The 25773-nt window shown below is 54.6% G+C and overlaps 1 protein-coding gene across 3 annotated transcripts in view; it reads right to left on the reverse strand.

The window, feature by feature from the left end:
- Positions 1-25773, reverse strand: part of DNAI1 (dynein axonemal intermediate chain 1) — a 228848-nt gene that overhangs the window by 58490 nt on the left and 144585 nt on the right. The gene's annotated exons all lie outside the window — the stretch shown is intronic.

Raw genomic sequence — 25773 nt, forward strand, 5'->3', positions numbered from 1 at the left:
TTGGCATGCACGCCCCCTCTTCATGGGGGGGAGGGCACTCATGAAGGCAGTGTTGCTACCCGTGCTTCTGTACACTGCACTGGGAAACATCAGGGGTCCCAGACAACCTACTTTGTCCTGTTTGTCCTGCGACCTGCGTCAGGAGAGCCCTGTAGCAATGCAGGAACCTACTGGTGTACAGACGTACTGAGCTTGAGGAAACGGACTGTGTCAGGATGCTTCTGAGCAAACTCCAGTCCTACCACCGGAAATCAGTGGGAGAGGACGGAGAAGATGCAGCCAACTCCACCTGGAAAAGCAACACTTGGCATAGGCTGTTCAAAGTCCCCCCCGGCGGGGAAGCGGACAGGGAGAACGAAGAGGACAGCAATGCAGCTGGACCCAGAGACAGCGAGAAGGACAGCAACAGGATCAGCAGCAGCAGAAGTGACAGCAACAGCGACAAGGACAGTGAATGAACGGAGATTGTAAACCCCAAATCCGGGCCTTGGACCAAGGGACTGCATTTGTTGGGTTAGGGAAGAGCAGAGGGTGGGTGTGCAGGGGAATGGGTGCGCAGGATTCTTAATGAGGTTGAAGGTGTGTGATGGAAAGTTTATGATAGAGCATGTATATATATAACTTTACATATACATATGTATATATTAAATAAATAAAAACATCTCTGACAACTATCCTAGCCAAATTTGTCTAACCTGCTCTTGAAAACTTCCAAGGACGGCGCTCCCACAGCGCCTCGCGGTGCCTGTTCCAATGCCCGACCACCCCCAGAGTCAGCACGTTCCTCCTCGTCTCCAACCTGTTCCCCTGCTGCAGCTTGAGCCCGCTGCTCCTAGTCCTGTCCCCACTGGCCACAGAGAAAAGCCCATCTCCATCCTCCTGTCATCGCCCTTCAGGTACTTGAAGACTGTGATCGAATCCCCCGTCAGTCCTCTCTTCTGCAGGGTAAATAGCCCTCGCTCTTTCAGCCTCTCCTCATCAGTCTTGTCTCCCAGGCCTCTGATCATGGTTGCTGCCCTGTGCTGGACTCTTGGTGCTAGATGAGACGTTCCCATCCCACCTCTGCAGCTTTCTCGAGAGTGCCTCTCCCTACCCTGGTTCCCACTCCTCTAGCACCAAACCCAGTATAAGACAGTGAGGCCCCCCCGCCGCCACCTTTTGAGGTCTCTCGCAGCGTGATGAGGAGCCATGGCAAAGGCCTCTGGAGTGGGAGCAGCTGGACAGTGCTCCCATCAAGCACCCCAAGACGGCTGTAGAAGTGGTACTGACCTACCCGCCTCCTCCTGCTCTGAGAATCAGGAGTTACACTTCAATAGACTGGCAAACCTGATCACTGGCCATCTCTCTGCAGAGACCCATGGCAGCTGGGGTAGCATCTGCCCTGATGCTAGAGCCGTTGGCTCAGTGCAGAAGCCTGTGGCGGGGGGCAGCAAACCCCAGCCCCTGGCCACACACCTCTTCAATGCAGAACAGGACCCTGCTGAGGCTAAGAGGAGGGCGCCAGCCTGGTCTGCACTGAGTGCAGCTGCTGCACCCTGCACTCTGCCCTGGAGGGAGGAATCAGGGAGAGAGGTGACGATTCATTGGAAATGAGGGGGCTGCTTGACCAGCTAAGAAGATGGGGGTGCATCCAGGCAATCTGACCACAAGCAGGGCTATCCCAGGCTGGACCACTGGCCCTGCTAGCTTTTGCAGTCTTTCTGACAATGGCAAGTTGGTAGATGCTTTATAGGGAGAGGATACATACAGGGCATGTCTAGAGTGACCCATCCCGTCCAACCTCCCTTGCACCCGCCATCACTGGTTTCGGGCTGTCGGAGAACACAGCCCTGATTTCTCCACTTAATAACTCCCAATAGGCCTCTCCTCCATGGATTGGTGTCACCCCTTTCTGAACCCCGTTCTACCACCCACCCCTACAGCCTCCTGCAGCAATGCATCATACTGGGGAGCTCTGCACTCAGTAAGACCCTTGGATTGTGGATGATTCTTTTCAGGGGGTCACGATCTCCTCTCTCTGCTTCCAGGGCCACTTATCAATAGTTCAAGAGCCCCACTGTGATCCTCTTAACTATGATGAATTCATCCTAAGGGCAGAGGTTGGGATGACACGCAGGGATCCCACTGTCACCTAGCATGGAAATCCTGACTGTAGGCCTCTCTAGAGAGACCATCCATCAGCAGGGGGATAAAAGCCAGCACCCGGGCATGTGGCGGTTGCAGCAGTGCCCTCCACACAGGAGCTGGTGCTCTGGGGAACATGACTTGTGTGGCAGCCCCATGGCTTGTCAATGCAGTTGCCCTCAATGCCTTTGCAAAGGCCTCCTGGTCACTACCCAGGCTTCCTTCCGGCCGTGGGAGCAATCCTTCCTTGCTCATTATCATGATATCCGAGTACCGCTGGATCTCTAGCAACGTATCAATGCAATGGGAGTTATTACTCACATGGGACTTCACTGTTTAGTTAATCCACATCATTCTCCCACGGAGCAGGCACCTAACAGTGTTCCCATCTCAGTGATAGGGAAACTGGCTCATGGGGAATTTAAGCAACTTGCCTGAGGTTGCAGAGTCCACTGGCAATGCAGCCGTGATTAGCGTTCAGGCTAGTCTCAGCTCCCAGCCTACTCTTAGTCCGCTCCCCCATGCTGCCTCTGGGGCAGGGGAACAAGGCAATGCCCAGCTGGTGGGCTAGGGGATGCAGTATTGTACTGACTGACACATCCCAAACAAAGCAACTTGGTTCTTGAGGGAGATGAACCTGCAGGTAAGGACCATGCTCCTCAGTGAAGAAACAGCCAGGAGTTGCACCTAATAAATCTGGTTCAGTGGCCAAGTGAGTCCAATCCATGTTTGGTTACAAGATGGAAGATGTGGAGTCCTGTGTGAAGTGCTGGGATCCACATTTTTAAAAGGATATGGAAAAGTTAAGAGAGGGGCCAGAGGCAGGTCACAAAGACGATGAAGAGCTTGGAAAGCAGGTCATGTGAGGAGAGGCTGAAGGAGATGGGCATGCTTAGCTTTCAGAAAAGGTGCTTAAGAGGGGACACAAGAGCAGACTTCATATACCAGAAGGGCTGCCATCAAAAAAGAGGGCAAGCACTTGTTCTCTCTTGCTGGAGAGAGGAGGATGTGGACCAAGAACTTGAAGTTGCAGCAAAGTAAATTTAGATGGATCTCAGGAAAACTTCTTCACTGTCAGAGCAAGGAGGCAGTGGAAGAGAGGCCCAGGGAAGCTGTGGACTCACCCTCCATCACCGGAAGTGTCAAGGAGAGGTTGGCCAGCCACAACAGGGAATGGGCAGAGAGCGAACACCAGGAGGAAGAAACGCCAGGTCCTGGTGATCGGAGACTCTATCCTACGAGGACTGGAAGGTCCCATCTGCCGGCCCGACCCCTGGACACGACAGGTCTGCTTCATGCCTGGGGCTCGGGTCAGGGACATCATGGAAAGGATCCCGGCCTACATCCGACCTGCAGACCAGTGCCCCATGGTTGTCGCCCATGTGGGTATGAACGACGCGGCCAGGGGCAACCCTGACCGCATTATGAAGGATTTCAAGGCTCTGGGAGACAAGCTGAAGGAGACGGGGGTGCAGGTGGTCTTCTCTCTTCTTCTGGTGAGCAGGCGGGGACGGCGACACGAGGCCTGCATTGGCGTGGTCAACCGGCGTTTACGCAGCTGGTGCTGCCAGGCAGGCTTTGGGTTCCTTGATAATGACCCATACTTTCGGGCGGGGGACTTGCTGGGGTGGGATGGGCTTCACCTCTCTCCTAAAGGCAAGCCTGTCTTCTCTTCCAGGTTGGCTGATCTCGTACCGCGAGCTTTAAACTAGCCTCGCCGGGGGAGGGGGCCGCAGGAAGATGAGGAGACGCCATCCGAGCAGGACAGGTGACAAAGGCAAGGAGTGCTAAGGTAAGGAACGGGGGTCCAGACAGTCTCCGTAAACGAGGGGTGGCACACACAGTCTTGCAAGGCCTTAAATGCCTATATACCAGTGCTCGCAGTATGGGGAATAAACAGGAGGAACTCACCCTCAGAATAGCTAGTTCAAACCCAGATATCACAGGGCTAACAGAAACGTGGTGGGATTCGTCCCATGACTGGGCAGTTAGCATTAGGGGCTATCGGCTTTACAGACGGGACAGAGAAGGAAGGAAAGGCGGGGGTGGGCGCTCTGTGTCAAGGAGCACTACACAACCTCTGCCAGCAGGACGGGATCAGAGGAAGGGCAGGCTGAGGTGCTCTGGGTTAAGATTCAAGGGGACCGTGGGGAGAGCGATTTGACGGTGGGGGTCTACTACAGACCCCCCAGCCAAGGGGAGGAGCTGGACCGGGAATTTTTGGGCCAACTTGCAGAGGCACTTAGGGCAAGGGATGTAGTTGTCATGGGTGATTTTAATTACCCAGACATCTGCTGGGAGGAACAGTCAGCCAGGACGGGCCGTTCCAGGGGGTTCCTAGCTGAGATACAGGACCTCCACTTAATCCAGGAGGTGCATGGTCCCACCAGGGGAAACGCCCTGTGGGACCTGGTCCTGGCCACAGACGATGACCTGGTCGGGGGCCTCCAGGTTCTTGATCACCCGGGCGATAGTGATCATCGCTTGCTGGAGTTCACCATTCAGCGCAGGGTGTCAAGGGCCTGCAGCAAGGCGGTAGCCCTAAACTTTAGGAGGGCCAACTTCAACAAGTTGAGACTAGTGGAGGAGGTGCTGGGGTCCTTGAGGGCAGGGGAGCTCAGTGTCCAGGACGAGTGGTCGTTCCTTAAGGAAACAATACTCAGGGCCCAGGGGGCAGTCCATCCCAACAAGAAGCAAGGGGGGCAACAGTGCCTAGAAGCCCCCCGACTCACGAAGGGCGTCCAGGAATGCCTGTTTGCCAAAATGGTGGTGTACACCCGGTGGAAGGGGGTGCTACCTCCAAAGAGGAGTATACCTCCTCTGCTCGGGCCTGTGGGGGGGCTGTCAGGAAAGCTAAGGCGGACGTAGAGCTAGGACTTGCGTCCAAGATCAAGGTTAATAAAAAGTCCTTTTTCAAATATATAGGGAGGATGAAGAAGGCACCGGGTAATGTGGGGCCCCTGCAAAGTACTCTGGGCAATGTGGTGGTTGCGCCAGAGGAGAAAGCAGACCTCTTTAACCAATTCTTCACCTCCGTTGTCTTGTGCAGGGACCGGGACTTCCCCACCATGATGCAAGACGGACTCGAGGGGAAGGCCTCCAGACTTCAGGTTGGGGAGGACCGGGTTAGAGAGCTTCTGGAGGGGCTGGACGTGTTCAAATCAGCGGGTCCAGATGCTCTGCACCCCAGGGTGTTGAGGGAGCTAGCTGGGGTTATTGCAGGGCCCTTGGCATGGCTTTATGAGCGCTCATGGTGCTCAGGCCAGGTGCCAGATGACTGGAAGATAGCCAACGTGGTCCCCATCTTCAAAAAAGGGAAGAGAGAGGACCTGGGCAACTATAGGCCTGTCAGTCTTACCTCTATCCTTGGGAAACACTTTGAGAAGATCCTCAAGGAGCACATCTGTGATGGGCCGGCTTCAGGGATGATGCTCAGGGGCAACAAGCACGGTTTCATTAGGGGCAGTCATGTCAGACCAACCTGATTGCCTTTTATGATCAGGTCACAAAGGCAATGGATGCAGGTGTTGCCGTGGACATAGTCCTTCTGGACTTCAGCAAGGCCTTTGACACCATCTCCCACCCCATCCTCATTAAAAAACTAGGCAACTATGGCACTGATGCCTCCACAGTCAGATGGATTGCAGATTGGCTCAAGGGTTGTACTCAGAGGGTGGTGGTGGATGGGTCATATTCGACCTGGGGGGAAGTGGGCAGCGGAGTCCCCCGGGGCTCGGTCCTGGGGCCTGCGCTATTCAATTTCTTCATCAGCGATTTGGACGACGGGGTGAAAAGCAACCTGTTTAAATTTGTTGATGATACCAAAATTTGGGGTAAGGTGAGCACGCTAGTAGGGAGGGAAAGACTGCAGCAAGACCTGGATAGGTTAAAGGGGTGGGCTAGCAAAAACAGGATGCGTTTCAATACTGACAAGTGCAGGGTGCTGCATGTGAGCAGTAGGAACCAGCAGCACACTTATAAGATGGGAAACTCCCTTCTTGAGAGCACAGAGGCAGAAAGGGATCTGGGAGTCATTATTGACTCCGAGATGAACATGGGCCGACAACGCGAGGTCACGGTTGGCAGGGCTAACCGCACCTTGTCGTGCATTCACAGGTGCATCTCGAGCAGGGCCAGGGAGGTGATCCTCCCCCTCTATGCGGCACTGGTCAGGCTGCAGCGGGAGTCCTGCGTCCAGTTCTGGGTGCCGCGCTTCAGGAGGGATGTGGACAGCATGGAGAGGGTCCAGAGGAGGCCACCCGCATGATCCGGGGACAAACAGGGCAGACCCTACATTGAAAAACTGCAGGACCTAAACCCGTTCAGCCTTCACAAGAGAAGGCTGAGGGGGGATCTGGTGACTGTCTATAAACTCACTAGGGGGGACCAGAAGGGTTTAGGGGAGATGCTGTTTCCCCTAGCGCCCCTGGCATGACAAGGAACAATGGACACAAGTTGTGGGAGAGGAGGTTTAGATTAGACATCCGCAAGAACGACTTCACGGTCAGGGCGGCTAGGAGCTGGAACCAACTTCCCAGGGAAGTGGTGCTGGCTCCTACCCTGGGGGGCTTTAAGAAGAGGCTTGATGCCTACCTGGCTGGAGTCATTTGAGTCCAGTCTTTCCTCCCGCCCAGGCGGGGGGTCGGACTTGCAGATCTACAAGGTCCCTCCGACCCCACTTCTGTGATTCTGTGATTCTATGGTGCGGGAGGATCTAGGAGTAGAGATGCCTGTGCTCTGCCATCGGGATTTTTCAGGCCTCTGGCCTTTGCTGGTTGCCCCCACCCCTTTCTGCGCCATGTGTCAGAGGGGTTTATGCCTTCTTCAGAGGCACTAGATGTTGGATGCAGCCCAGGCTGGGAATGGGGACTGGGCTGTGCCAATGCTCCTGCAGCGACCAAAGCCAGAGGGTGCTGGCTAGGATCTTGCCCCTCTGCTCAGCCTTGACCATGGTGATCTTTATCACAAATACCCTGGAGTGACCAGCAGCCCATATAGGAAGGGGTGTTAAAGCCATCTGCAAAGGACTACGCTTTGTGGAGACAAGCAGGACTGGAAGAGGAGTCTCTTCGGCCCAGCCCTCACTTCAGTAACAGGGTGGAAGCGGAGGCAGCTGAGGTTACAGAACGAGAGGAGAGCTGAGAGAGCAGGTCCCCAGTGACGGACGTCCAGGAGGTGCAAGCCACTGGCAAGCTGCTCCTGTGACTTCTGGGACTGCGATTGCCAAGCCCCTCACTGTTTTGTGGCTGCTCTGAGGCTCGGCTGTGCAATTCTCCTCCCTGGACAGCTGGAGAAGTGAGGCACAGAGATGCTATGGTCATGTCTGTGCCGCCTGCCTGCCAAGCACCATTCTCCCAGCACCCTAGGAGCCTGACAAGCAGGAAGACTGAGGCAGAGAAGTTAAGGGACTCATCCAAACCATCCCAGACAAACATAATCTACATAAGACGACCCTCAACCCTGACACAACACAGACCTAACCTCCGACCCTGCTACAGGTAGAGCAGGGGACCCACAGCAGCCAACGTCCTGCTTCTAGAAAACGTTGCCCATATACACTCAAGATATCCCAGGCAAAGGGCCGTGCTCCCCACCACAAAAGAAGACAAACCCCCCACAGTCCGTTCCAGTCTGACCATGGGGTAAATTTCCTTCCTCGCTCAAATATGGCATCGGTCTGACCCCGAGCAGAGGGACAAGACCCTCAGCCAGGACCCTCCAGTGTTGCTCCTAGCAGGAGAATCAGCACACTGCAGCGTTGCACACGTGACCTGACTAGTTCTTTTTTAGGAGCCCAATTTTAGACACCCAAGGTTGGGAAGCAAGTTGGCTAGTAATGAAAGCCAGACCTATTCATGTAAGCAAGAGTTATCCAGCAAGGACGCTGCATCCCAGAGGGGGCACAGGAGGCCGTGCGAGATCCCAGCTGCTCTCAGATGACTGAGCATGGCATTTTGGTTTGGACTCTGGTGGTGAGGACCAGCACTGGGAAACCCATACATGTGGTATTATGTTGCTGCTGCTTCTCTGGATCCCCAGTCTTCTCTGAGGGTGACCTGCCCTGAACCAGGGCTCATGCCCCTTGTCTCGAGTCTATGCCTTGCTGTTGACCTTCTCCCTCCATCACCAGCTTGTGGACTGCATCAGCCTGTTCAGGCAGCATGGCCCCTCCTGACCTTGTCTCACCTTCACTGCTGATTCTTCCTCACTTAAAAAGTGAGCAGCCATCACATCCTGGGGGGATTTCCTCTGCGTTCAGCCCCTTCCCATGGTGATGCTCAATCATCCATTCTTCATTTTCCCAAACCATCAGTGACAGACTCACTTTCACACGTCCTCATATAAGTTTGGATTAGATTAGAAAGGCATGGCCACTAACAAAATAGCACTTTGATCTGTGAAATCTGTTGGGCGCTAGCGTACCATTACGGAGGCCAGGTTAGATGCTTTCTGAACATCCTGCATGTTCGCTGGCAGCTGAGACAAATATGCTTGGCGTTGAGAGGTTTTGTCCTTTGTTGCCATTTCCACTGACGTCACCTGGAGCCGGGGCCCGGCTTGGTCCTAGTCATCTCAGTCGTTACCAACCACGTTCTGGCCCTACTCATTGAATCAAAGGGTTGGAAGAGACTTTGAGGGTCACTTGCAAACTCCTCCTGTGCAATCCCACTGCCCTGCAGGGTCAGAGGTCTTTAGCAATGAGGGATTTAGGAACTAGCTCTGTTGTAGATGCCAAGACAGGGCTCCCTGCTCGCTATCCCAGAGCTGCCTTCCTCTGCACAGCTCCCAAGGGGGAAAGTGCAAACTAGTGTGTGTCAGTCCAGTCAGCAGTGCAGAACTGGACCCGCTAAGTGAGATGGTCCTGGGCCACTGCTTGAGACTGAGCTGTGATCGTTCGACCTGAAACAAATGGGATTCTCAGGGAAGTACCAGCACAAACCAATGGATCTGGCCAATCTTAAGGAATCAGGATCCAATAAACCCCTCTTAGCTTGTTTCATCTGGATTGCAGATAGGATTCTGCCTCTGGAGACACAGCCAGCTGCAACAGTCTGCACACCCTTTTATCCCAAACATTTCCCATGCCATTGTAAACCCGCTTGCTCTCTTGGAAGTGTCTGGCATCTCCTACCACTACCCAAAGGCCTTGGTGCACCAGCCACTGAACAGGTAACATCACTCCTACACGCGAGGGGAAACGGTCACGCTTCCAGGCCGGTAGCAACATGACTTGTGCAACCTCCCTGACAAGGCAGCAAAAGAGGAGCGTGGCCTGCGATCTACAATGCGTGCAGCCCCTCCTGTCCTGAAGAAGCCCTGCTCTGTGACTGCAGCCTGTGCAGACTAGTGTCATCCGCTCTTCCCTGAGCTCAATAAGAGGCAAAGATGAGGGGGACGGATGACATGGGGGGGAAAAAAGCAGACATCTGGTAACTTGGCAACAAAGAACAAAATCAATGCAGGACTGAAAGGTGAAGGATGATTTAATACAGTGCTGCCCCGTGTGTCCTGACATCTCTCTTACTGCCTGGCTTCACTGTCCTTGTGATGGATTTTCTTTTGTCTCCTGCACTGAATCAGGATTCATCAAACACTGACAAAGCCAATGAGGATATCAAGTTCCCAGATGACAGGGCAGGGAGGCAATACATTTAACAACACTCTGCACGTAACCTCTAGACACTGTCTGACATCAGTGAGGCGGCAGGAGCATCCGAGAGGCACCCGACAAAAGGCAGGAACAAAGCAGTGCTGCCTTTGTGTAGAGCAGACGGCGCTGCTGTGGCCAGGGCCCACACTGGAAAGGGCTTTGTTTGCAGCCAGGAGAAGCTACGCTGCAGCTGTTAGGAGGCAAGGGGAGCGAGATGAGAACTATCTCCTAAAAAGAGATCACCCAGTTAAAACCAGGCCCAGATCTGAGGGTCGGTGAGTCCAGAACCCGTGGGTGGAGACACCCAGTTGTTCCTCAAGCTTCCCTGTCTGGGTCTTGCATGCTACCCGTGTCATGCGAAGGTGCTTCTTACAATCCAGCCTTCATATAGGACCAGTTTTGCTGCAGAAACTCACTCTCCGACCGGCCCAGCACATGATCCTGCCTCAGGCTTCCCCGCCACCCCACTTCCCCAATGCCTGCACTAACTGGGTTGCCCGCATTCGCTCAGCCCATCCCGCAGCCTGCCAGACCCCCCAGCTCCTCCCTTCTGCTCTCTCCAGCTTCTTGTGTGTCCTCCTGTGGCTACTCACCCCTTCTGGGCCTGAGAGCAGGGGCTACAGGGTCCCTTCCTCCCCTGCTCCAGGCTGAGGCGGAGGAGCCATGCCCGCTGATCACAAGAAGACGGAGGGGTAGAGGAGCCTGAGCCCAAACCTGAGCTCCTGGGCTCCACTGGCTTCCAGCTCCCAGCACTGTTGGGCTCTTGAGGGAGACGCTATCTACCAGCCTCAACAGGTCCGAGTAGCTGCTTCAACCCCAGGCAGCTGGCTGTGGATCAGAAGGGGCTGTCCCCATAGGTGACTGTTTCCGAGAAGTCTGACCTGCGTGAGGCCGGCCGAAATGTCTCACTTGCAAGAAAGCCATGGCTTGCTCCATCCCTCCTCAGAGCCTGGGAGTAATTTCCTGAGCTCAGGGAAGTTGTGTCTCTGCAAAGAGATGGTCAGGCTCTGTCTGAGCCCTTTGCAAGTGCAAGTCGGTCCTGGCACTCGAGTGCCGAATGTGGAGTTCCTGAACGAGCTAAAGCCTGCACAGATGAGAGCCCCTTGGGTGCTGCAGATCGCTCTCCCCAGGCCTGATTCTCACAACAGCAGGCACCGCTTTAATCCCACTGAAGCCAACGGAGATGACCTCGCTTTACGCCATTGCAAGGGAAATTTGAATCAGGCTGCGTGAGTCAGCACAGAGGCAATATCTCAGCTGGGGCACTGCTGTTCAGGCTGGATGAGAAGCAGGGATCCTGCTCAGCGGTGTTCTTGGGAGGCCGTGGTACTCTGTGCAAAGCTACGGCATTTATCCTGATCTCACTAAGCGCTGCTTGCCAACCTGGCTTCCCAAAAGAACAGGGGACTCCCCTTCCTGGCACAGTCCTAAACTGGCCAGATGCCACCCCAGAAGTGGCTGCATTTCAATTCTGACTACAGGGCTCCTTACCTGTTATGCATATGTCAGTCTACTGCATCTGGGGATGCTTCGCAGTGAAAGGCAATGCTAAACTAATATATGCCATGCAGCTCCTGCTTCCTTGGGAGATTTGTACTAAATTTGCCTGGTTTCAGCTCAGGCCTGGCATGGAAGACGGACTGCTTTCCCACACGCATGCATACGGGGAGAGCTAGCCAAGGTGTTTTTACCGCAGTCTCTCCTATCACAGCAGTGTAGACATACACTGGGATGTTTAGCTCTGACACCGTTCAGCAGAGGCCTAGCCAATACTGAGCAGCATGGAATAATTACCCCCTCTGTCTTAAGTGCGATGTTCCTGTTAACGTCTCCCAGAATGAGATTTATCTCTTTTGCAATGGCATCGCTTTATTGACTCATTTGGTTTGTAGGCCATTATAGCTGCTGGATCTTTCTCTTCCCTGCTGCCACATAATCGGCTATTACTCATTTTATATTTGTGCATTTGATGTCTCCCTTCCCAAGAGCAGAGCTCTGCACGGGTGTTTGTTGAATTGCGTGTCATCGATTTCAGACAATTTATCTGATTTATCAAAGTCGTTTCAAATTCCTGTCCTGTCGTTCGGAGTGCCTGTAACTCCTCCCCACTTGCTGTCACCCACACTCCATATGTCGTGGTCCAAACTGTAGAGACAAGGACGAAGCCGGGGGGGGGTCAATCTGCAGCACGTGTGCTACAAGTGGCATGGGTAGCCTCTAAGTGTGGCATTCGACAGATCAGGGAGGGTACAGGCAGCAAGGGGCAGGTGGGGCAGGAAGCAAAAAACAGAGCAACAGATTGGGCAGGGAGCTTACAGCAGGGAGCAGAAAGCAGAGCAGCCTTCCGTTTTGTCTGCACCGTTCCCAAGTAGCTTATGAGAACATCCTGCAGAACTGGGGCAGAAGCCTTAGTGAAGTCAAAATACTTCACATCTGCTGCTTCCCCTTACCCTGCCCAAAAAGGAGTTGGTTTGGTTTGACACAACTTTAACTTCACAAATCCAGGTTGGCTCTTTCATTTCTTTTGATCCTCTAAGTGGTTATAATTGGACTGTTTAATCAGTGGCTCCAGCAGCATTCCAGGAATAGAAGCTGGAACGAGCAAGCCATAATTATCCGAGTCCTCCTTTGTGCCCCTGCCTCTTGCATCTGAAGATCGGTGTTATGCTCACTCTTCTCCAGTCCTCCAGGACATCAACTCTCCCCCCAGGAGCTCTCCGAGATCCTGGGTTTCATGTTCAGAGACTGCTGGGGCCCCAGGATCCAATTCTGGCTTGTGGGGCCTTATCTCAGCACACGGGGCTGGGCAGGGCCTCCGGGCCCAATCCCAGCACTGGTGGCACAGGCTCTGGGGCCCAATTCTGACGCATGGAGGCAGGGATGGCCCAGGGCAGACTTAACTGGAGGGATGGAGCCTCGATGCGAAGAGGCAGATCTCTAAGTGTCGGTCTACTTCTGTGCAGGCTCTTGCTCTCTGAGTGAACTAACATTCAGAGGGGAATTGGAAAATGCCTCGCAGTTCCTCTTGCAGAAAGGAAGCAAGCCGTTGTGCTGGGGGACCTGCCCTCGACTGTAATTCTGTAAATGCAACTCGGAGACATGTCGAGTCAGCTCCTGACCACTTAAGTGCAACCAGAGGCACTTACGGGGAACGAGGGAGGAGGAAGGTGTACTTTGCTACTGGCTTTGTGCCCCCTGGAGTGTGCTGGACACTGCATAACAGGTTACGTGTACACACAGTCCCTGGCAAGACAGGCTGGGAGGGACAAGCAGAGGCAGGGAACAGAGACACATCCACCACCACTGCTGCTGCTCCTCTTCCCAGCTGATCCCAACACCCTTGCATGCCCTCCCCACAGCCTGCAGCTGGCGTGGGGCTGGAGCACCTCTGGGCTCCCCTGCACCTGGGTGCGCCAGATGCAGTGGTGAGTGGGTCCCTCTCTCTTGCTGCTGCGCCCTGTCCAGCCCCGTCAGGTGTCCCCACCAGCCCTGGGGTTCCAGCTGTGGGAAGCAGCTGCATGGGGCCAGTGGCGATGGCAGCCAGGCTTCCTGCCCCTGCTCCCTGCCAAATCCCACCCGTGTGTCCCCCGCCAGCCAAGAGCAGGGGCAGGAAGAGGGAACCTGCTGTCCCAATGGAGCCTGGTGCCCAGTGCCACTGCTCCCACAGCCCCTGGCTGGAGAGGAGCAGAAGCTCTGGGGCTCTTCTTGCCCCTAGGTCAGTCGGGGACAGGTTCACCCTTCATGCACCTGCCCCTGCCTGGCCCTCCGGGGCATCCCTGGCACCCCAGGGGCTCCAGCAGCACCTCCAGGGCCAGAACTGTGCTCCCTGTCCTCCACTGGTACTTTGGCTCAGAGGTGGGTTCAGGCTCTGGCCTTGCAGGGGGGACAGGATCCCCGTACCCTGCTTGCAGAGCCACCTCCCTCAGCGGGACAGGCCCCATCCGAACGCCCTCTGGAGCTCCCACCACCTCAGCGGCAGCTGGTGGGCAGGGAGCCCCAGCTGTGTAGGTAACACCAGCCACTGTGGCTCTCGGGCAGTCTGCGCAATATCCTCCCCCCTGCCAAGCAGCTCTGCCCAGAAAGCAGAGTAGCTTTCTACGGCTGGTGCTGTCAGCAAGAGCCTCAGGGCATCATGCTGGCTCCCTCTCAACCCCCACAGCCCTGAGCAGGGCCCAGGACCCTCCTACCTAAGCTGGCACCAGGGTACGAGCTGGGATGCGACCGCACCAGTGCCCCCCCACATGGATCTGTCCCCGGCTCGATCACATACGACAAAGGGGCAGCCAGCTTGGGGTGACTGAAGCTGCGATTGGAGGTGCTGCGGCAGAGTGTGCACTTTCCAGACGGCACGACTGGGGAGGGGAGGGGAGGGCAGCGTGGACGGCACCAGGATGGAAGAAAGAGCCCAGCGGGGCATCGAGACCTTTCCAGATCAGCGAGACCTGAGATCAAAGCTGCAGGCGGACAAGGAACCCTGCAGGGCCTTGATCCGTGCATGCGGGAGCCAGTCGATGGCTTGGAGCAGCAGGGTGCAGGGAGGCAACGAACCCGGCAGCACCTTTCTGGCCTGGCTGCTTCGGCTGGCCTCGGTGCTCAGCACTAAGGAGATGCATGCCAGGCAGACGGGGCCCAGAGAGGCTGGCTCATCACCTTGCAGGGGTAAGCCCAGGGGACGGTCTCCCAGGGCAGGGCTTGCAGAACCGTGCCCCCAAAGTCCCCGCAAAAGCATTTGCAAGGCTGGGATTGCCCAGAAAACCTTACAGCTGCCAAACTCCCCCTGCCTTTTACACGCGCACCGACCTTTGCGTCCCGTTAGTGGCGAGCAGGCAGGAGCCGTCTGAACATAGCCCAGCATTTATCCTCGCACGCGGGGAAGGGTGGTCTCGGGGACGGCTTACGGACCCCTTAGGCCCGCCTCTGGGGGAATCCTTCTCTGTAAGTGAGACGCACTCCAATCCTGATCACGAAGATTTGTTATACAAAATAATTGTTCAGTGGCGCATGTTTTCTCCACGCAGGAAAGGGCAAGCTCACTTCTGGACTGACAGAGCGGATTAGCTCATTTCCACAAGGTTGTGGTGTTTAAAGCATCTCGTATTTTGAAAGGTCAATAGCTTTGGTAATGGGGGAAAATGCCCTGGGAGCAGCTGTATATGAAGTGTTCTTTGTAGGAGGCATGCAGCAGCATGGCATTTATCTTGAGGCCTTCAATATTTACAGAGGCCAGCAATAATACCACTGGGCCTTTGCTGCCTTGGAGCGGTTTTTTTGCAGGACTCAAAAAAAACCCAAACCAAGACACACACAAAAAGCAAATATACTTGGGCTTAATTAACTGAACTGCTTCACCTGGTCTGATGCTGACTTCTCACTCAAATGAATTTTCTCTGCCGCAACAAGGGCCTTGTTTAGTGGCTGCTGTCTTACCCTAGAGACGACCCAGGATGTCTGGACTGCAGCTGCTGGACCTTTTAAAGGTCATGTCATAATTCCCCATTTAGTCTCCTCTCTGATGGGAAGTGGAGGAGAGCCAGAAATGCATCTAAACCTTCTTTTTGAATGCTTCGTCCATGAGGGCTTTTTCTAGGGTGCGTTTTCATCTGCCTGCTCCCCAGGGGGGCTCTCTGATCCTGGGTTTAACCCAAATTCAGCTGGAGAAATAGCTGCTTACAGGTGTTTCCTGCTTGTCTAGACTTAATGGGTCGTGGCCTTACCCCTGAGGGCACCCCCTCTAGCAGGAGAAAGCATGGCCGAGCATCTTCCTGTTTCCACCCCGGCGACTCAGCTGATCCACCCGGCTTTCAGCGCCTTGCGGGTTGAGGGGAGTGCGCTGCGGGTCCTTCCAGCCTACCCATGGTGGGAAAGGGCCACTGAGAAACGAACTCTGCCCCTGCCTCTTTCAGGGCTCAGCAAGCCCCTCGTCCCTCCCCCAGCTCTGTGACGGACCAAGAAAGCCAACACTTCTGCTCTGCTGAGCGAACCACCTCCCACCGGGCTTACCTTCCCATGCGAAGGGGCCGGCAAGAGGCCACCTCCCCTGGCTGCACACCACCCGCCGGGCTGCTGCCCCTCCGCTGTCCTGGGCTTTTGGGCTCTTCCCTGGAGGCCCAGCTCCCACCTCCGGTGTTACAGGCGAGTCCTGATTAGGCCCTCAGGCTGCCCATGAACTCTTCCAGCCTGGTGCACACCTGCCGTACACCTGGCTTGGCACAGTTTATCGTGAGGCTCAGTGCTGACGAGTCCACGTGTGAGATGGGATTTTTCAATTGTTTTCCTTGGACTGCATCACAGCCAGGCTCTGTCATAAGCTCTGGCCTCCAGAGGTGAGCTCCAGCGAGCCCTGTGGGACGCCGAACCATTCTGGGCTGTGCCGGGAGGGGGGATGTCGGGCAGTGAATTCCAGCTGGCAAAGGTCCGTGGTTTTTAGGGAAAATCCAAGACAGGCCCAAAGCAGGATCCCAGTGCAAACGCTGCTGAATGTCAGAGCGACTGAAAGCCACAGCCAGCTAAGGCTCAGGACCCTGCAGCAGGTCTCTGTCCTCACAAGCTGATCCAAGCTCCCAGAGTTGAATTTAGGAGACTGCAGAATCCAGATCCACGTCCACTTTTTTCTACATCAGAAGCAGGTCACTCCGCCAAGCCCATCTTTCTGCTGGGTTTCATTATTTGTTATAGGAAGCCCGTCACCCCTCCCATTATACTTCAGTACAGCTAATCACATTAGTAACTACCCCCACATGTTCACCTGCAGCTTAATCTAGGAGGGACATCGCTGAGCTGAAGATATCAAAGCAACGCCTGCTCAAACAACAGTGTGTCAGGGTTCAGTGTCGGAATAAAAATATCTATCCACCTGCCTGCTCAAGGAGCCACAGTGGGCTTTTCCCAGGAAACACAGGCAATCTGAAAGGCAATTATCTTGCCTAAATGAATATAGACTATTCTCTGTGGCCGCAGGGGACAAGATTAAGGAGCAGTAGCCTCAAGCTGCAACAGGGGAAACGTAGGCTGGAGATGAGAAGGAGCTTTCTGACTCTGGTCAGGCACTGGCACAGGCACCTAGAGAAGCTGTGGGATCTCCCTCCTCGGACATTTTCAAGAGCAAGTTGGACAGACACGTGGCTGGGGTGGTTTAGTCAGGGCTGATCCTGCCTTGAGCAGGAGACTCGACTAGATGACCTCATGAGGTCTCTTCCAGCCCTATTTTCCTATGATCCTACGATTGACAACATACCAAGCAAAAGACTCAGGAGAAAGGGAGAAAACTGTTCATCAGCGACTTCTCCAAAGCAATTCGGCAAAGACTGACTACAGAAGTCTGGAGCTGTTTGGTATCAGTGCAAATCAGGCCACTTATCTAGGCACTGAAGCATCAGTGTAGCGGCCTGCCTTTCGCCAAGGATGGAGCAGCCCTGGGCTACCTCTATTTTTTTTTAACTTTTCACTGCAAGTTTTTATTTGGTTTTCAGTACATACCCCTTGCAGTGTTTTCCCCCTAGGTAGGCCAAGAGACTAAGAGCAAGACCCGTCCAAGGAGAAGGGGAGTATGGAATAGGCCATTTTCACCGTACCCGGCTCAAAGCAAGGCAGACCAGCTATTCACGGTCCGTCTAATTCCTTAACAAAGGCGCTGTCTGTAAGGCAGGCACGGCTGCCAACACACACAGCCTCACTGGGAGTCTCAGGATATGCAGTGCTTTTCTTAAGGCCCCAGCCCTGGCTGAACCCAGCCCAAAACGCAGGCAGCAGAGAAGAAGGAGGCTAAGCTGATGATGTTTCAAGTGTCATGATCTCCAAGTCAGTTCCTTGAAGCCTGGGGTCCGACATATGATTTTTGAACCTTTTGGGGTTGGCAGTACTGCACTAAGGAGGAAATACTAGTCTTTAACATCAGCACCAGCGACCCTTTAAGACTTTGACATGGGCCTCAGTTTCAAAAGGGGCTCCAAGCAATTTTAAACTCTTCAAGCCTAATAATGGGTGGCTGCAAAGTGGGAGGCTGTTCCCGAACAGGAGGCAGCAAATGCCTCGTTCTCCAGCTGCACGCCCTGGAGTTTTATGTAGCTTATTAGCATGGATTTTGTTCGGACATTAATGCAGCCTGCCCTTCATTAGTGAGAGATATTGAATCATTCATGCTAAGCGAGCCCGGCGCTAAGTGGAACGTCTCCAGGAATGAATAGATTGTAAGCAATTATCTGCGACACTTACGGGAAACCTGAAAGGGTCTAGGAGAAATTCAAAAATAATCAAGCCGGGTTTTAGCAGTGTCGAAATCCTACCACGCTCCGTCAGGGCTTGATAGCTGGAACAGGGGACTGGGCTTTCTGAGCATGCCCATCCAGCGGTATCCAGAGGGGATGGAGCCCCCAGACCGTCAAGGCAAGAGTCACTCCATGGATCACGATTGTGAGAGCAGCCTTGCTGCTCCCTTTCAGCACAGAGGACATTAAGGCTCCTCACAGCAGTTAGCTCCTGCCGAGATCCTCCATGGGAGTTGCACAGGCTGAGCAGGGAGGCAAACACTGAGAATCTAGGGAATGCTGCTCCCTGAGCTCCCTGAAGACGTCAGTGGGGCTTGATCGCAGTCCAGGAATGAGGACATGATGGCTCCTAGCACAGGGATCTCTAGCACAGCAGGGAAAGGCAGAGTGAGATCTGGGCACAGAAGGCATGAACCCTAGATGGGCTTGGATGGGGTGGCACAGATCCACCATGCGTTGGAGGTCTCCTGTGGAGAGCACGTGGCTCTGGAGGATATGATGGAGTCTGAGCGGATGCTGGGGTGTGATGCAGTGATGCGTGGGGGCATCCCCCGCCCTGGGTCACACTGAGGTTCACTGGGAAGGGCCACAGTTGTCCTTTCCCACTTGAAAACCTGTACCCCTGCTGCGTGAAGCAGCCAGCACCCCGGTGGCCCCCAGTGTGATCCCAAAGGGACGGGCTGGGATCTACCAGCTGTACACTTCCACTGAACAAGCCTCAGGCTGCCTGCAGCTTCAGTGAACGGCATGAAATCAGGGCTGGGACCCTAGAAACCTGGTTTCCCACCAGAATTAGCACAAATCTGAGTCACTTGACCCATGAGTCGGAGGCCGTCCATCCATCCCAAGTGGGCATCAATACGGCCTGGGGACAAGCTGTGGGTGGATGGACAAGGCCGGGCCCCTATTCCTTCTGCACATCATGGTGCTTTTACTTCAGTGCAAAGTGCAAGGGAAACACTCTGTCCACTGGGTGTTTCACATCATAGTTTCATAGTTAGTAGGGTTAGAAAGGACCTGAGCAGATCATCAAGTTGGACCCCGGCAAGGTGATTGTCAAGCCTTGTCTTCAAGCCCCCCAGGGTAGGAGCCAGCACCACTTCTCTTGGAAGCTGGTCCCAGATCCTAGCCGCCCTGACCGTGAAGTCACACCTCCTGATGTCTAGTCTGAATCTCCCCTCTGCCAGCTTGTGACCTCTATTCCTGGTCACTCCTGGCTGTGCTCGGGGGAACAGGGACTCCCCCAATGCCTGCTGGTCCCCTCTGACTAGTTTGTAACAGGCCACCAGATCCCCCCTCGGCCTTCTCTTGTGGAGGCTGAACAGGTTCAGGTCCCGTTGCCTCTCCCCGTAGGGCCTGCCCTGCTGTCCCCTGACCATGCGAGTGGCCTCCTCTGGACCCTCTCCATGCTGTCCCCATCCCTCCTGCAGTGCGGTGCCCAGAGCTGGACGCAGGACTCCAGCTGCGGCCTGACCAGTGCCGCATAGAGGGAGGGGATCACCTCCCTGGCCCTGCTCGAGATGCATCTGTGGATGCAGGACAAGGTGCGGTTGGCCTCCCTGACCGCGTCCCCACACTGCCGGCCCATGTTCATCTTGGAGTCAGTGATGACCCCCAGAGCCTTTTCTGCCTGTGCACTGACGAGAAGGGAGTTCCCCAGCATGTAGGTACGGTGCTGGTTCTTCCTCCCCAGGTGCAGCACCTTGCACTTGTCGGTGTTGAATCCCCTCCTGTTGTCATCCGCCCACCCCTGTAACCTGTCTAGGTCTGATTGCAGCCTATTCCTCCCTTCTAGTGTGCCCACACCCCCCCACATTTTTGTGTCATCAGCAAATTTGAACAGGTGCTTTTTACCCCCTTGTCCAAGTCACTGATGAAGATGTTGAACAGTGCGGGCCCGAGGACCGAGCTGTGGGGGACCCCACTGCCCACATCCCTACAGGCTGAAAATGACCCGTCCACCACCGCTCTCTGGGCGCAGCCCTCCCGCCAGTTGGCGACACATCTGACCGTGTGGGTGTTGACACCACAGCCCCCAGTTTCTTAATGAGAACAGGGTGAGAGACAGTGTCGAAGGCCTCCCAAAAGTCCAGGAAGACGATGTCCACCATGACACCTGCGTCCAAGGCTTTTGTGACCTGGTCGTAGAAGGCCACCAGGTTGGTCTGACAGGACCTGCCTCTGATGAACCCGTGTTGGTTGCCCCTAAGCATGATCTCCCCCTCGGCCCCTCACGGACATGTGCCAGAATAATGCTCTCAAAAAGCTTGCCCAGGATCGAAGTAAGACTGACTGGCCTATAGTTCCCTGGGTCCTCCTTCCTCCCCTTTTTGAAGATGGGAACCACGTTGCCTCTTCCAGTCCTCTGGCACCACACCAGAGCCCCACGAGTGCTCATACAGCCGTGCCAGGTGTCCCGCAATGACCTCAGCCGATTCCCTCAGCGCTCCGGGGTGGAGATCGTCTGGACCTGCTGATTTGAACATGTCCGGTCCCTCCAGACACTCCCTGACTAGATCCTCCCTGACCCTTGGCCTGGGTGCGCCTCCCCTGGGGCCTGAGGGGGCCCGGTGGGGGGCTGATCCGGTCCTTGCCCAGGAAAATGGAGGCAAAGAAGTCGTTAAATAGGTTAGCTTTGTCATCTGGTGTGATGGCCAGATTTCCTAGCGTGTCCTGCAGGAGCCCCACGTTACCCGGTACCTTCTTTTTGCCCCCTGTGTATTTAAAAAAGGACTTCTTGTTGTCCTTGATCCGGGTCGCTCGTCCCAGTCCCATCTCCGCCTTGGCCTCCCTGCCCCCCCCCGCAGCCCTGAGCAACTGCTGCTTTGGTCTAAACAGCCACTTAAGATGCACAGCATTAAGCGATGGGGACTCCATCAGTGGGAATCCAGGTGTTCAAGTGCTGCCTGCCATGGATTTCAGGGCTCTTTTGTTCCTTGCTACATTATGGCCCAGTGCCTCTTTTCTACTGGGGAAGTGCACTAAATGCACGAATCAAGAGTGCCCAGTTTGTTTTGGAGGCAACAAGTTCATGGTGCAGCTCACTCCGTATTGACTTACAATAAAGTCATAAGACCTCTAACTGGATTCTTTGCGCTGAACCTTGGCCTGCTCAGCAGTTCATGAGCTATGGGCAGGCTGTTTTACAGCACAGATAAGTCAGAGCTGCCTTTTAGCCCAAGAGTAAATGGCTGTCAGCCCTGCACAGGGCTCTGCATGCACATGGGGGGAAGAGAGAGTCACTGTATTAGGTCCCCAGACCTGCATACACCCAGCAGGACCTCGCCAACCCACTGCCATGGCCTCGTCAGACCAGGTGGGGTTCATCCCAGTTGCTCTTGTATTGGCACCTTTCCTTAGAAGCCCTACTCAACCTGAAAGTCCCCAGCTGCAATAGCTTTCCTGCAGTGGGGCTGCAAAGAGGATGGAGCTGGACTGGTCTCAGTGGGGGCAGATGGCAGGACAAGGAGCAATGGGCTCAAGTTGCAGCAAGGGAAGTTGAGGTTGGATGGTAGGAAAAACTTTCTCACTAGAAGGGTGGTGAAGCACTGGAGCAGGTTACCCAGAAAGGTTGTGGGATCTCCATCCTTGCAGGTGTTTAAGACCCAGCTAAACAAAGCCCTGGCTGGGATGATGTAGTTGGGGCTGGTCCTGCTTGGAGCAGGGGGTTGGACTGGATGACTCCCGAGGTCCCTTCCAACCCTCTGTTTCTGTGATTCCACGATGCTATGCCAGAGTCCTCCAACACCCCCTCAGTCACTCTGACCTCCAGACGATGAAACCTCACCTGAGTCCCTTGGATGTGCTACCTGGATTGCAGTAATCAGCCAGGCAGAAGGTGGGGCAGGGTGGCACCTTAGAGACTAATAGGCTTACAGAGGTAAGAGCTGTTGTCAGCAACAACCTACTTCATCAGATGCTAGAAACGGACCGGCAGAAAGAAAAAATTTCATAGGGAGGGGAAAGGGGCAGGGAAGGAAACACCACTAACGACACTGGTACAGGTTACCTTTAAACCACTCTAAGGCTGTGCAATGACAGGAGCTGTTAAAGTCAGAACAGTTTCTAAGCAGTGGCAGGTTAAGGCTAAGTGCTGCCCTTGACCTGCGAACTATGACTTGCCACTAAGGGGCCTGGCAAGAAGTGGCACAGCCTGGAGCCAGGACTCTCCCTCTCATCTGGGAGTGGAGCCCCATGGGTTCAGCAGTGCGAGCGTGGAGCCTGGAGATGCGTGCCTCCCTGGGCTCCATGTTCCCACCGTGCTCAATGCTAGAGAGCTCTCTCCCTCCCAGAAAAGGGGGGAAGCTGGGGAAGGGAGCCATGCCCTCTCCCGCAAAATTGTCCTGGCTAGGGGACAGCTGCCCAGATATGGGGCACAGACTTAGCACCCTGAAGAGAGGGCCATGTGACTGGCGCCCAGCCCAGGGGCGTGGATCAGATGTCCTGGGGTCCCTGGAGCCATCTGCATAGTGTCATGTGGGCTGGGGTCAGACCCACTGGGGGTGGTGGCGGTGTTGGAAAGGAGAGCTTGGGAGAGTGGAAGGTCTGTTGGGGTAGCGGGGCTGGAAACCGTTCATCCTGGGATGTTGGATGGCTGCAAATCAGTCACTTTTTCTTCATGGAGCAGACTTACAATACCTTAGCTCAAGCTAGGTGGAATGGCTCAAAAATAACCCTTGCCCAAAGTGGTGTAACTTGAAGAGTCTTGCCGGTACTTAGCACAGTAGAACACCATTTAATACGTGAATGCTCCCATTTGAGTGCCTTTAGAATGGTTTAAAGGTAACATGCAATACCACCCTAAGAGAGGTAGTAACTCCAGAAAGCACCTAGAGCCCCCCACAAACTCCAGCCCATCCTGAGACCCAAAGAAGGATCCCAAATGATGGCCTGAGATACAGATAAGAGCCATCACATTGTTACCCCCTGTAACTGCAGAGATCTTCCCAACCCAGGGCGCTGCCTGGTACAGTATTAATGGTAATTATTGATTATGATGGGGTTCTGGGGCCCACACCATGGCAGAAACTGTACCAGTGGCCATGACATAAGGAAGGTAGGAGGTGGTTGCCATGTTCTGTTAGCTCAGTGCTGTTGGATCCAGCTTGAGTATCATCTGGGTGGAGACAGCCCCAGTAACCAGCATTTGGGGTATTACATACCAGCTTAAGGGCCAAGTTCTGCCCATAATGGGGGGACCTATATGGGGTGTATGGTGGGGGGAAGGGCCGTGTGGAGTGGTGCAGAGTGTGCACGTGTACCCAAAGCCAGCCTGGCAGCACAGGGCAGGCCAGCCCTGGGCAGACAGGGAAGTCTGCGTTGACCCGCACTTGCCAGCATGCAGCAGGGATGAGCTGGCAGCCCGGCTCCCACCCCAGCACTTGCTTCATATTACTATTCATCACAGTGATTTGCATAGATGTCTACCTGCTGCAGTCCGCAAGGACATTACAGTGATTTCCTGTGACTGCTCCCTGTGCTACTCTGTGCTAACGACACACGCCTGATCAAGCTGCTAGTGTAACAGCTCTAGATCCTTCCTACCCCTTCCCCAGTGAACCCGTGCACAGCTGGCAGAACCCGTGCACAGCTGGCAGAAGGGCTCCCAAGGTTCTGCTGTAATCCCTGTCTTGGGCCGGCTTCCCACTGTGTTGCTGTCTCCTCGGGGTACTCCAGGGGACAGGAGGGGCAACAGGAGCTCCCTGCCCCCTTGGGTAAGTGGCCAGTGTAGGCTGAGTAGGAAAGGGCCCCTGGAGTTAACCCCTTGAATGCCATGGACTCTGCAACTTCACATACAGCCATTAACTGGATTTGTCTCTCCTGCCCTTTCAAAGGGGAGGCTGGCAAGACAGGCCAGTTCCCCCTCCAACTACCGCTGCTGCCAGAATCACCCAGGACCATTTAGCATTTCATGGGGGAAGCAGGTGGCTGACCTGCATGGAGGGGAGGTGGGGGACTGCAACATGGCTCGATGTTGGTTGGAAGTGTTCATGCTGTTACCACTACAGGTACCCTGGCCTCTGGGCCCGTGACTCAGGCCACCTGAGCCAACCCGTGCCCTTTCACAGCTGGTCCCTAATTACAGCTGAGGTCAAGCCATTTGGCTTTCTGCTGTTTCGACTGCAAAACATATTTCCAGTGCTCAATTGCTCCTGGACCCAGAGACGAAAGGGTTTCCAAACTGCCCATTGCACACAAAAAAGTTCACAGTCATTTGTAGCCTGTCTCAAACCCAGTCACATGAGTGAGTGATCGAAGGATGATGGCAGGACTGACTGGGCAACCTGTGTGCTGGCAGGAATGAGCCCTGGGTCATGAAAGCACAGCAGCATTACTCCTATCTACTGCTGCCTTCAAAGCTACAGGGTTGCAGGAGACCAAGGTGAGGGGTGCAGGCACTGGGGGAATGTGTGCAGGGGTGGCTCTTGTAACACAAGCTATGCAGCCAAGGCCACAGGAATGACTGACCTGCTGGTAAAGACCTGTCAAAGAACATGACATAGCCAGTGAAGATCAGGCTGCTCTTGGGTGGAGCTGTTGGTTTAACTGGGTGCAGAAACAAGAAGTTTGTGCAGGCCGAGACTGGGTGCCGTGTTCTCTGACCAGCATGAAACACCGTCCGGGGCCCAGGGCTGTCACTGCGTCCTTCACCCTTCCCAGCTGAACCTTGCTGCTAGCTCCAGGGAGGGGATGCTTTGTGCAGGTATCAGCACAACACTGTTAACACCAGGGCTCCAGCTTGGCTTGTGACACACAGCTCTGATCTCCTGGCTTTTACCTTCACAACACAGGTGACCTACTTTGACCACCCCTGCCTTGCTCCATTACACGGTTTAATCTGAACTACTGCCCTAGGCTGGAACCAGGCCTGGCTCTGTGGCTGATATGCCTTTGCTCTTGGGAAAGCTGCCATAGGCCCTCTACAAACAAGCAGCTAGGGCCTTCACTTTGCATTTTGCTGGGGAAAAACAGCACGTTTGTGAGCAAGGGCCTTTAAACCCCATGGCAGTCCACAGACTGGGGCTGTCAGAGAGACAACCCCATGACTCATTCAAGTGGCAGCACTCTGGCTCTTCCCTGGAGGCTGCATCCTTGGGTCAGGGCTACACCAGACACTGCTTTGCTAACACTGAGTGCTCTGCCTGAGCCAGCCTGGCAGCAGAGCAACCAGGCCACTCCAGTATATCAGCAAAATTATTTTTTCTTTGACTCTATAATGGTTAAACTGCAATGAAAATGCCAACCTGATGATCTAGGACCAAGTTCTCTGCTAGTATTACTGGGAGAAGCCCCACGCTGTCTTGCCTGCTGCTGTGTCAGTTCATACCAGCAGAGAAAGGGGACTACTCTCAGAGCAGGATAGAAGCAAGGACAGATGGCTCCCTGCGCTGGCAGCTTGTCAGGACTGAATTAACTGCGCGAGATGCTAGATGGATGGTTAGGGGCAAAAATCTAACTCCCATCAGCTCGACATTAGGACTGTTCTAAGTATTGTGCTAACAAGTCACTAGTCTTGGAGACAATCCCACCTGAGTGCCAGGTGAGAAATGCTGTTTTCATCCCATTTCATTACAGCAAAGGGCTCCGGGCTGCCTTTGGACACATCACTGTAATTGAAGGCACATATATTCAATATATATATACACTTCAGTGCTTCCCTGAATCTTGGAAGTTCAGGCAATACTGACCCAACGTCAGGTCCCTCTGCAAGACTTCCTCATCTGAAGCCCATTG

Source organism: Crocodylus siamensis, chromosome 3 (genome assembly GCF_052110815.1).
Source record: "Crocodylus siamensis isolate JL-2025a chromosome 3, ASM5211081v1, whole genome shotgun sequence".
Classification (NCBI taxonomy): domain Eukaryota; kingdom Metazoa; phylum Chordata; order Crocodylia; family Crocodylidae; genus Crocodylus; species Crocodylus siamensis.